The 12602-nt window shown below is 41.4% G+C and overlaps 1 protein-coding gene across 4 annotated transcripts in view; it reads left to right on the forward strand.

Moving 5' to 3' along the window:
* Window positions 1-12602, forward strand: part of eefsec (eukaryotic elongation factor, selenocysteine-tRNA-specific) — an 85839-nt gene that overhangs the window by 65957 nt on the left and 7280 nt on the right. For 3 of the 4 annotated variants that reach the window (XR_015088076.1, XR_015088077.1, XR_015088079.1), the window contains 2 exons: window positions 5497-5611; window positions 6238-6355. The gene's annotated coding sequence lies outside the window, so the exon portion shown is untranslated. The remainder of the gene's footprint in view (window positions 1-5496; window positions 5612-6237; window positions 6356-12602) is intronic. The other variant, XR_015088078.1, reaches the window with a different exon arrangement.

The following is a 12602-nucleotide window of genomic DNA, read 5'->3' on the forward strand; positions in this document are numbered from 1 at the left end:
CTCGATTCCGCAAATAAGCTTAATTTATTATCCCAGTGATTAGATCAATTATTATTCATACTGTACAAACCAGACTGTGTAAATCTCTCAAGTGCTGCCTAGTTCTTTGTGTGTCACCTGTATTGTATTGCCAGGCCAAAGTAGTGCACTTTAGCCCGCCCATTTTGACACTGATGTCTAAAGCCAAGCATAAAGAAATGCTTCCTGGCCACTTTGGTTCCGCCTCTTACAACATTCGCTCTAGCTGGAGTTTCTATGTTGAAGTAGTTACATATCGCCAACATTATATCCCCCCCCCCCCCCCCCCCCCACACACACACACACAAACACACATGAAAAAGCAGCAGGGAGCAAGAAATAAAGCGCTGCATTCAACGTTCTATACTAGTACGGTATCGTGAAATGGCATCGGCACGTTATTTGTAAGTACTCGCAGATACCGATACCAATGTTTTAATATCCCGATACCAGTATCGGTATCGGAACAACACTACTTTTAATCCCTCCGTGCTTTATCACTTAGCGGGAGTATTTCTGCCCCATAACCACATGCTAGTAGAGTTCTCGGATCCATTAGTCCATGTTGAGATTTGTATTACCCTGAGGGCCACCGTAGTTGTTACCGGACAATGTGTAATTGAGCAAAAATAAGATTTGGGTCAGCTTCTGTCACAAGTCAAATCACAGTTGTTTATAGCTTTGGGAATCAAATTGTCCTCAAATCAATTTACAATACACACAAAACCCAAATGTCTTAAAAGGGACAAAATGACCTCAGTCCCAAGAACCGAAATCTTATAGCTGGCCTACGGCCCCACTACTGCTTTTGTTGTATGTTTTCCTGCTTTGACATTTCGTGTCCCTGGAAAATTTGACCAATGTACATTTTCCAAATGAAAGTAAATTCTGTACTGGATCTCACGAACCACATACTGTATAGTCAGGGAAGAAACCGTGTGGTGACATAACTAATCCCGTCCCTTAACCCACATGCATCCAATCCCTTTCTATCACTTTTCTATACGTTTCCATGTGTGTACTCATCCTCGCAAGCAGCCCGGTGTAAAATGACCCATCGTAGACTAGCAGCTTTGTTGGCATGACAAAGCGTGGCGCAAGCGCTCAAATAACAAACTAAGTAAGGTTGTCGCATAAAACTGCCACCACCCGCCGCTGTTTGTGAGCACAAAGGCAAGCCGTCATAGACCGCACTCAATGCATGGAAGCAGATTGAGAAAGAAGGAGGGACCCTGGGATGCATTTGGCTTATTTTTATCTTAGAATTGATGTTGCGTTCATTCATACTTAGTTCCCACTGTTTGATTCCCACCCGCAGCGCATAAGGGTACCGATCTGCAAAGCGACTCTCCCTCTGAAAACGTCTCACCTCCTCATTTAGCTGAGAGTTGACAGCTACATTCTCATTAGTGCGCTGGTGTATGTGCAATTACTGAATGAAATAATAAATAGAATAAAATACAATTCCCTTTTCGAAAGAGGTCTCACCTTGCACAAAGTGTAATGAAATAGCTGTAATAATTTGTTTTGGAAAGGGCCTGTGCTGCCCCTCTGGGTCTGTTTCATTGTGTCTAAGTGGATTAGCATAGACGGACAGTGATGGAGCCAGCAGGACATTAATGCTATTAGTACCTGCAGACTGAGCAGCACTGATCAATTGTCAATCCAAATGTTATTTGGCCAAGACTCACTGGCGATAAAGACTTTCAAATGAAGAACACTTTGCCCTCCATGTGATAACCATTTCTTAAAGGGCGGAGTGGTCCCAGTCCAAAGGAGAGAGTTCACATAACATGTAGGAGCACTGCTTGCTTTTCACGGCGGATGGTTATTGATAATCGCTCTGCCGAAACTGATGGAATCCGATCAGAAATCGACTTTGCATTGACCATCTTTGACACACACTGGAAGAGGGAGATTAGTTAATAAAGAATACATATTCTATATCAATATAGACACTAAAGAGATTAGTTTTGTTCCCAGCATAATTTGACGGTAGCCATTTCTTGGAAGAAATTCCAGCGTAAAGGAGAAATCCCGTGGACAAAAAAAAAAAAAAAAAGGGAGAATATGTGATTTACAATCTCTTGTGTGTCCCACCATCACGATAACCTTGCTGTCTGGCCTCCATTATCTTTTCAAAGAGGACATCATTGGATTAAGTGCTGGCCCAAACATCTGATATGTAACGGATACCTGCCATTATTAATTACTAAGTGCAATTACAGTGGGAGAGAAAATGAGAATAACACATAAGGTAAGGCTCTGTTTACCATAATGGACCTGGATTCTTTGGAAGTAATCATTTCTGGGAATAACAGTAGTTTGTGTGTCTACGTTCTTACCACCCGTGTAATAAGTGGGGCTAAACTCTATTACTGACTTTGTAATGCCACCAAATTAAATATAACCCTTAACTTCCATTCACATCAGGGTCACTTTATTTTTGCCCTTGAAACTAAATTCAAGTCATTTGTTTTACAGGCATATACATCTTTTTGGCCTCCACCTTTTTGGTTGTTTCGATTACCTTTTTCCACATAGTAAATAGACAGTTAACAGGATTATGCAAACGCACACACACATACGTGTTTTCAGGACTTATCAGGACGTATGAAGTATTTTCATAGAAGAAGAACCTCTTAACTTTTCATAAGGATCCGGATAAAGGTGCAGATACATGAATTTATTTTCGTTTTGTGTCATTATGTATTGCATCACCGAAGCCGTCCAAACGCCCTTATCATGGCACCATCTGCCCGTTCATCGTCAAATCAAGAAAGTATCCAACTAACTCAAAATTTGTCGTTGTTTTTTTTAAATGATGAACCCACAAATGCAAATATGAAGTGCCACAATTTATTTTCTCAGCAGTCTACACTACTGAGTGACCTTCAAGTTACTTGTGGGCATTATTATAACTATAAATGTAATGGTGGCCTATAAAAATGTTGCATAACAGCTCAGAGAAGCGTGGTGCACTATTTTTAGCATGTTTGCCTCACACTTCTTCAAGGTTGTGGTACTCCGGCCTCCTTCATACATTCCAAAAAACATGCATGTGGTGTTCAATGAAAACTCAAAAACGTTCATAGGTGTGACTGTCAGTGTGGATAGTTGTTTTTTCTATCCGTTCTCTGCGATTGACTAGTGACCTGTTGAGGGTGAACCCCGCCCACGAATAGCGAGGTTACACTATGTAGTTTTAATTTGTAATATCACCATTCAAAACGAGATGTCAGACATGGCTTATCCCAGGTTTGTTCCGTCCTTGAATGGTATTTGTTGATGCCAGAGAGCCTTATGCACTGGAAAAAAAAATTACAGTATGTGGTTGTTTTGTTGTTTGCTTCAAAGCCTTTGTTGTTGAATAGTTATACCAGCATTGAGAGTTATACGATGAAAAATGAAGTATATTAAGAGAATGTATTTTGCACGCGTGCACATATTTTGTCCATATTTAAAATGCCATTTTTGTCATTCATCTGATTGGGAAGTGCCTGGTCCTATGTGCCCCCCCCCCACAAGCACTGAAGGAAAATTATGGCCCCACTCCATCATTTAAGTTGCCCATCCCTGCACTTGACACTAACCGTTTTGACACAAAAACGCAATTTTCTAAAATATGTTTTGGAATAGGAAATATTTATATTATAACATATTCCTTTTTTTCTAGTCAAATAATCTTTGGACTACACCATTTTCATATTAAATCCTTTCGACGATGTTATGGCAGCTTTTATTATGATACAGTTGTACTTCACATGAACCACAACCACAATAATAAACATTCTCCGACAATATCAATCAAAAGTGAGCCTAATCTTTGTAAACTGATAAGCTTGCACTTTTTGCCAGTGACTTTTTTTCTTATATTCAATGGTAAATCTGTGACCTTTCAGCCAAAAGGTGACATTGAAATAAATAATGGATCGTTATTTCTTCACTATTGTATATCTCAAAGGTGTGATTGGTATATTATGCCGTTAGTCTGAAAGCAGCCGCTGGAGCGTTTCAAAGGAAGCGTCGATGAAGATGTCCGCGTGCAGAGCGGAGGCTCTAACACACTGGCGGTGGTGCCGTTCATTTGTCACGAGATGGATCGCAGTCATTGCGAGCAAAAGCTTTTCATTTGACTCCGGTGTGGTAATTAGGTTTCAATTGGCTGTGCTCACTAAGAGGAATGGCTAATGAAGTTAGTCGACGCACGTAGCTGTGTGTGTACAGAGGCGCCGGGAGTAGTTTGGGTCAGTACATTTAACAGTCTGCCTCTTATACTCTAATTCATTGTGTAATGCTGTTTATTGTGCGTATCACAGGCCTTTTATGCTCCCGTTAAGTGGGCCTGGCACATTACTGTAATGGGGATGGGGCATGAAAACACTGAAACCTGAGCTAGCTCCTCTCTTTGACTTCCTCCTCTCATGTCTTCATAATACCTCTCATAATGCCGCTTCCGTCCCATTGCTCCATCGCGTCCCCGACGTCTCCTTGCCGTGACGTCCAAACCGTGTTGATGTCATTAATGGCAGGGGACAGTATGCGGAACTCTCGGGTTACCCAGCAAGAAATGAGCGACAGACGATGTGGCTCAAGTGCATTGTTCAAGATAAGCCAAGACAATTAATTGCATCAAACAAATTGTGATCTTGCGGTGGTCATGTGAAAATGAATTGTGTGGACATCGTGGGCTGATCTACTGTATGAGGGTTGTGTGTGCGCATGAGGCGGTGGGCACATTAACTACAAGACGACCCCGACGTGACCCCTGAGAAGCGTGTAGGCGCCGGGTCCAGTCTGACTCTTGTCACATGATCCCCTGATGCCCCCCACCCCACCCCCCACTCCATCACCACCACCATTATTCACAATGGAGTATTAATCTGAACAACACATACGCACACATTTCTGCAAGGAAATATGATCAAATCGAATATCATAGAGACTCATCAATGATGTGGGCAGCACGGCTGACCAGTGGGTATACGTCTGCCTCACAGCTCTCAGGTTCTGGGTCCAAATATTGGCTCCGTTTTTTCTATGTGGCGTTTGTGTTTTTTACGCTTGCTTTAATGTTTTTTTTGTTGTTGTTTTTTTCCGGCCACTATGGATTTAGCGCGCATTCCAAAAACATGCATGTTAGGTTAATCGAAAGCTCAAAATTGTCCAAAGGTGTGAAGGTGAGTATGAATGGCTCTTTGTGTTCTGGGATTGACTGGCACCCGGTCCAGGGTGTATCCCGTCCCTCACCCAAAGTCAACTGGGATCCTTCTTTGGCGTGCTGTGCAATCTTTGACCTTTCATTGAAATTGAGCTCCTGCTTCACTAATGTCATCATAGAAGGGCTCTGCTTCTGTCTGATGACGCTGGCTGCTTTGTCGTTAAAGGATTAGCAGGGTGAGGAGAAGGATGAGATGGCCTTGAATGGAGTTTGTGTTACTGTAACAGTCAACTTTCATGCTCACCTTCTTGTGCAAGGTGGAGATCACCAGAGCCTGCTGAGGCGTTTGACTAAAGGGTGTCACCGGTGGATTGATTACGGGACGTCCAAAATCTACAAAGTGGAAGTTACACCCGAGCCAAGTCTAACAGGGTATGTAAATGTGGCACAAGGCTTCCATTTGTTGAACGATGAAGGAAAATAAAGAGGATAGAGACAGATGGATATGGCACACTTTTATTTAAACATAAATCTCTCTTTTTTTGCTTTCTATCTTCTCTCTTTTTGAAAAGGGTAGCTACTAGCCCAATTAATCCAGCCGTTTAAATGATTGACATTTCGTTTAGTCAATCAAATGACAGAATACCAAGTTTGGTAGTACTGTGGCAAGAGTTTACTCAAGCAAAATAGTTCTAGATGGCTCTTTCGCATTCAAAGATATTAAAGGGACGTCAAATATTTATTGTGTATGAAATTTGTGGCATTGGATTATTAGATTGTTGTCTTGTTGTTAACTTTTAATGCCATTGTCGATTAAATATGTAGCTTTTTAGCCGTCAGTAGAGGTAGCCTTTTTAAGCTAACCTGTTGGTCAGTATCAGACCACGAAATATTTTATATTTTGCCACATTATTAATGTTTGTTTCATTAGAGTGGAAAAGACATCATCAGGACATAATCCTGCTATTGCCATTATAGTTTTAGAATCCTCAATTAAATAGATTACATAAAGTCAAGCAGGCTGATGCTGATTCTTTTCTTTCCCTCTCTCCCACAAGTGAAGCCTCCGGTATGTCCGAATCCTTGGACTGTTTACGCTGACTCCAACCTGACCTTCTGTAACAGAATTTTACAGAACCATGGCCACTCTTACACATGGAGCATCTTAGCTGCTGGGTAAGTGTGTCTTTGTCTCTGATTTATAATCTACAGTTTGTGCGCCTGCCAGCTCACAGTGTCAGATCAGATGCAGCGGTATGGTGTTGTTTTTCCAGATGATACATTTACACCTGAGAAAGAAATACTGTATTCATCCACTATGTAAAGTTAATATCCATTGAGTATTCCCAAATGTTAGTTTAAAAGGGATTTCTGCATATTTTCATATGGGGACCTTTGCATGTAAGATAAATGCCATACATACACCAATTATCTGCTAGTTTTTGTGAAAACAAAAAAGTCTTCATTGAGCAATCAGCAGTCAGCAGCATGTCTAGCTCCAATCATAGACAGGCATTCATACAAATAAAAAACCCTCTTAAATTTAAGCCCCACTTAAAATAAATGCCCAATACTCATACTAAATTCCACAGGCCACTGTTTAAGTGAATGTTGTATATGATGTAATTTAAAAATGGAATGTAAAACAGGACAAAAGCTGGTTGGGGTGTAATTTCTCGATAGAGTTACATAAAAGATGAGGACGAGGTTTCAGAACCAAAAACGTTCCTGTCACTCAATCCACAGTGATCGTGCTGCTGCTTCTTCACTTTGGAGCAACATTGTCTCGGTATGTGGCTCAAGGCAATGGTCCATGGAAGGAAGTATTTTCTGGAATAACAATAAAACGTACAATGTGAGGGCGTAAATGATCAGTCTGATCATGTGTGCAACACAAAAGATCAAGTTTAAAGGAGCGAGGTGGATATCCTTTCACACTTGACGACAAGCTGTGCGAACTCTGCCGTATAGATGAATAAACGTAGTAGGAAGAGAGGTTTACATTGTTTGGATTTCATGTGTCTGAATAAGACGCAGAGAGAGCGAGACCATGTCACTCAAGTCTACAGACTTAAACTGCTTCCCACCCGGTGGTGTGATTAAACATGAAAATCATTTAAAATCTGAACAACTGTACACTGGATGTCAAACACTCCTTAGGTCGGTCATACAATTTAGATTTTAACCAAATATTTTGTGAAAAATACGCCTCTAAAGTTACTCTAAACTTTGGTTCAACTAGCTATAAAAAGGTGGGCCCATGACCGGTGAGTGATGTGGGTGTCAGTGAATGAGAATTTAGAGTTGGCTGACTGTTAACTATTTAACGCAGGGTTATCAAACTCATATGTTTCAGTGTGTATGTGTGTATATGCGCTGGTGTATGCATATACTGTAAGCTGTTTTATGAGGTTAACGCGTTTAGCAAAACTGACATTGTGTGGAGGCTCCGTGACTTGGGGCAGCTGTGAATTCCTGCAGTGATTTGTGTCTGAACCAAGAGGCTCTACTACAGGTGACAAAACATCCTCCTCATATCACCGCCGTAAAGAGCACAATACAACAGGGTGTTGTTGGTCAGCGCAACAATGGCACTGAAATCAAAGATGTGAAGAATCTGGTGTGGACAGGTGAAGGGGGCGGGGCCACCAGTGGGTTATTTACAGTAGCAGTGGAGGCTACAGGTGAGAAGGCTGCGCGTCTGTCTTTTCTTTTATCGCCACTCTTTCTGCTCTCAGCACTCACGTCGATGTCTCCAGTTTCCTTTGGCCCCGTTTCCATCACTCGATCGGCCCCTCGCCCCACCTGCGTGCGTGAAAGTTGTCTCATCTTCACACGACGCTGTTTCTCGCGTGGAGCGATGTGGGATGGCTTGTGTTTCCCTTTATGATCAAATGTCATAAAACGTTGATTAGGATTTCACAATTCTGCATTCAAAAACGCCCGCATGTACGAAATATATCGAGCTATGTCAGAGATACAGTGGTTACAGTGACACGTAGTTTGCAAATTATATACAGTATATAAATAAAAGCAATAAAAGGGAGCGGAAATGAAAAGCAGCTTGATGGTGGAAAATGATAAGTGATGCAGTTGTCACAAAGGCAGGGAGCTCAAAGTGAATACGTGGATGCCACAGCTCGATACTTGCCATCTAAAGGCATGGATTTGTACGCAGATGTGCGCGTGTTCCGTGTGTGTGCGTTTGACAGTACCACGCTTTTACCAGTTCAGTGCAGCAATATTTGCATGATTAACGGTATACCGTCACAGATTTTCAGCCAACCCGATCACTTGCTCAAACCAACCGCAAGAGCATAGATCTCCACCTGTCTGGTTGTTGCTTAGCGCTTTTACTAACAGCTTATTTAAAAACATAATTCCACCAAGTTGCACAGTTCAGTTCAACTCGCTGTGATAAGGTTTAGCATTGTGGTATCATATCATATCATCATACGAGAGTGACACAACGTTAACCTGACAATCAATTCAACAAAAAGATCGCAACATGCTAAATATAGGACAACAATGGAGGACATTGCGCATTTAGCATTCTTTCTTCTTGGCAACTCCAACTTTCCATTGCATTGTTGTTGTGACATTGAAGCGGAGAAGCGGCCAATCAACCATCCAGGTTTCTAGTTCCCCGCCTTTTGAATTCTACCACTGCGGTTGCCTTGCCTTACAAGTGGTCCAACTTAGGAGTTTCCAAGTTACCGGTTGTCGCTTGGTAAATGTTTTGCTTTGTCTTGCCCGCCAAATGAACGACATTTGAAGTTGCAACATTTGACAATCGGAATGTCAATAAATTACAAAGCCAAAGTGAACTCTGCTGCTCCACGAGCTCATGAAACGGCGCATGGATGGACCCCGTGTCACGACATGAATCCAGGATCGGTGAAGTTACATCTCGTTACTGGCCTAGATATTCCTCCGCTCAGATTTCCTGAGGGCTGAGCCTTGGGCTTTTTGTCAACTGTGTTATAAGATAGTGGACCAAGACGCCCAGTCCCAGGGGCACACACACACACACACACACACAGACTTTGGCCTAGTGCAGCCGTGTGCACTGCCTCCCTCTCTGAGTGACCCTCCCTCCTCCTGTCAGCAGCGTAAGCGGCGGGAGAAAAGAGACAAGAGGGATGCATTTGTCTGCCCCGGACAGGTGAACAAAAACGGGACTTGTCGGCGGTTGCAGACTGTCCCACTTTCCAGTGTGACCGTACTTTCATGTACAGTGCACACTTTTCGGGGGAGGCGTAAAGCAGGTCCGGTATTGTCTGAAGACCTCAGATATGCCTTCAGTATTCATCCGAGCACAACTTCTCTGGTGATGGCGTTTGTAATTAAGACCGTCAACACCTTAGCGGAAAGTAGAACTGTACTGCAGATTCACTCTCATGTGCGCCCCCTGAGAGAGGAGAGTATGTCACTGGGTCTCTGCGGAGATTAAAGTTCTGAGTATTCATTCTTCCTGTGGGACACTTTTCTTCGAGCTTTCTTTCTGTTGCCCTTTCTTGTTGTGTGGTTTTGGTATTACTGTATTCAGATCGCAGCAAAGGCTGAACCTTTGTGTATGGCACCCAAATGTCACTGAAACTCGGCCCAGTTTGTGCAGTTTGGTTCGCTGGTGCTTGAGAGTCTGCTGTTGGATATGAAACACTTCCTTCATGGTTGGGATTGGACCATAATTACCCGCGGGAAGCGATACGGATATTCTAGAAATCAAGGGTCATTTGGTCATCTCATCATCTCAGTATAGTAATTGTTTCTGACCACTCCTTCTTCCCCTTCCGGGGTATATACTCACTTCTAATTCACCAAGATAACAAGCTCTTGAGTGTGGATAATACTTTTTTTTTATCATTTCTGAGCAGTGCAAAAGTTTTTTCAGGTCCCACTGACGCACACATGACCAAGTCTTTTTCTGTTAAACTACATTGGTAAAGTGTGTGATGAAATATCATTCAGCCCAACCGAGCAATTCAGCAATACCGATTCAAAGAAAGCGAGACATACTTTAGCAGGAAAACACACCGGCTGAGATGCTGGTTACTTGCAGACCGGCTTTCTGTCAAGAGTTGCTTTTCATCTGTCTCCTTAGCCGAAGTCTGTTCACATCAGATGGACTTGATTCTCGTATTCAAACAAAAAAACAAGACAAGATCGATATTACGGAATATTCTTTTTCCAGAAAGTATAATATATAGTATGGATGACTGCCTATCCACCAAGAGAGGCTAGTTCTCAAACTGTTCCCAAATGGATTGATGGATCTCTTTAGTAACCAGAGGAAATGATAAGATCGATCACTGTGTGAACTAACTTGGGTTAACAAATTGTTCTGCGAGCAAATATGTCAAATGTAATGTATGTTATATATATTTAGATTAAACTTTATAACACATTTAAAAAATTAACTCAGTTAACTCATATATATATATATATATATATATATATATATATATATGTATATGTATATGTATATATGTATATGTATATGTATATATTTATATATGTGTATATGTATATATGTATATACATACTTGACACAGGAAACTGAGAAAGTGCCGAAAGGCTCCGAACTGGATATACTATAGATGTCCCACTGTTCAATGAACAGGCGAGATGCATTCAGATGGGTACTTCACTTTATTTGCAGATTAGTATCATCACACACTCTGTGCAGTCAAACACAGTGAACATTAAGTACAAATGGATCCGCTCCAAGATCAGGAGAATGCACAGTTAAGCATGCAACTGTCTTTTTATAACCACGAAGAAAATAACCTTGTGTCGCTTGCCAAGGGAGCTCATCTATTCGCGACTTCAGTTCTGTTTCTTTCTTTGGCCTGTCCTGAACATTACCATCTTGAAATTCACATTTTTTCTGCTTTGTGTTCTGAAGGTTTGTGCAGATTTGGTCTGTCCTTGAGATTGTCTTGCTATTCAGGACTTACTGTATGTGTGTCCATTCTGTCCTGAAGCTCTTCTTTCCAAAGTCTTAGAGAACATCCCTAGAGTCTCTCAGTCCAATTCTAGGTGGCATTGCCTTCAAAGAGTATACCCGGAATCTCATTTAGAAGCTTTTTCACATCGAGTCTTTCACACTGGAAAAAAATTCCCCCCCCCTACACCACCCACCCACCCTCTTTCATCTGTTATCATTTCATCACTTTTCTTCTGCTAGTTCACTCCGCTAAATCACTTCTGGCTTTGTCTTGGAGTTCAATAATTGAGTTAGCTAGAAAAACAAATGGAATGAACAGGGAGGATGTGTGTACAAAGTTGTAAGTTGGAAATACATAGTTTGCTTGTGAGCTGATTTACAATGGCCCACCCAGTCCCAAAGTTACTCTTTTCCATCCTTTTTAAATCTTTATGGGAAGTGCCTCCTTGTTTTGCTTTGTCATGTTCTTGGGGAGGACGTGACATTTTAAAAGAGGCTATGAATAATTCCAAGAGCAATGTGGGAGGGCCCAGAATATAGACGAAATAAGTGCTTCCAGGGTCAAGGGTCGGGGAAATCATGAAGGGCAACCGTGCGCTGCACTTGGGTTGAACCAAGTCATCATACAGGCATCCCAGTAAGATTCGCAAGAGTACAGTGGTCTCATTTGTTTGTGCTTGTATTTTTTTCTTTTTCGACCGCACTATTGCATAAGAGATGTTTCGCTTTTTGCCTGATTTTTTGGGGGGGTGACATTATTATCATTGCCAGAATTAAAGTATTAAAATAAAATTTAAAAAAACACCCACACACGCACAATCCATCATTAGCAGGGGAACGATGCATATAATCTTAAACCGGATTTGGGATTGGGTCCATATGAATACCTATTTTTTTTCCGAATGCAAATAGGTTGCGCTGTTTTCCGATGGTGTTGTTAGCTTAAAGATGGATTCATAAAAATAACATAAGTATGAATTTTGATCTATTTATTGTATCCCACAGAGTAGACTCATAAATCTTTTTTTTTTTGTTTTATTCTTATATCTATACAGTTTTTCTTAAATTGTGACTTTTTGTTCGAGGTGAAAGTTAACAGTTCATTTTTTCTGACCTTATAATTGGTAGATGAAGAATTTCATTGAAGGGTTTTGGTATACGCAATAATTAACAGTTGGAGGATGTTCAGTGGGATACAGTATGGTTGTTAATAGGGCATTTGGGAGTTTTGTGGTGTCTTTGATGATGCAGGATGATGATTCGTGGATCCAGTAATATTAAAGAGGGGTGACTTGGTGTCCCTTGTTTTTTTTTAAACAACCAGTTGTACAGATTGACTTGATACAGTCTTCTTATCTCTGGTAGGAAAAGAAAAAATGATCTCCCCGAAATATCAAACTTTTCATCTGAAGAACAGGGACATCCCTGTGAAGTCCACAAAGTCTTAAGTGCCAGATAGAAGGAGCAGATACG

The sequence above is a fragment of the Filicampus tigris genome, chromosome 9, assembly GCF_054856515.1.
Source record: "Filicampus tigris isolate MCC_2025a chromosome 9, RoL_Ftig_1.0, whole genome shotgun sequence".
Taxonomy (NCBI): Eukaryota; Metazoa; Chordata; class Actinopteri; order Syngnathiformes; family Syngnathidae; genus Filicampus; species Filicampus tigris.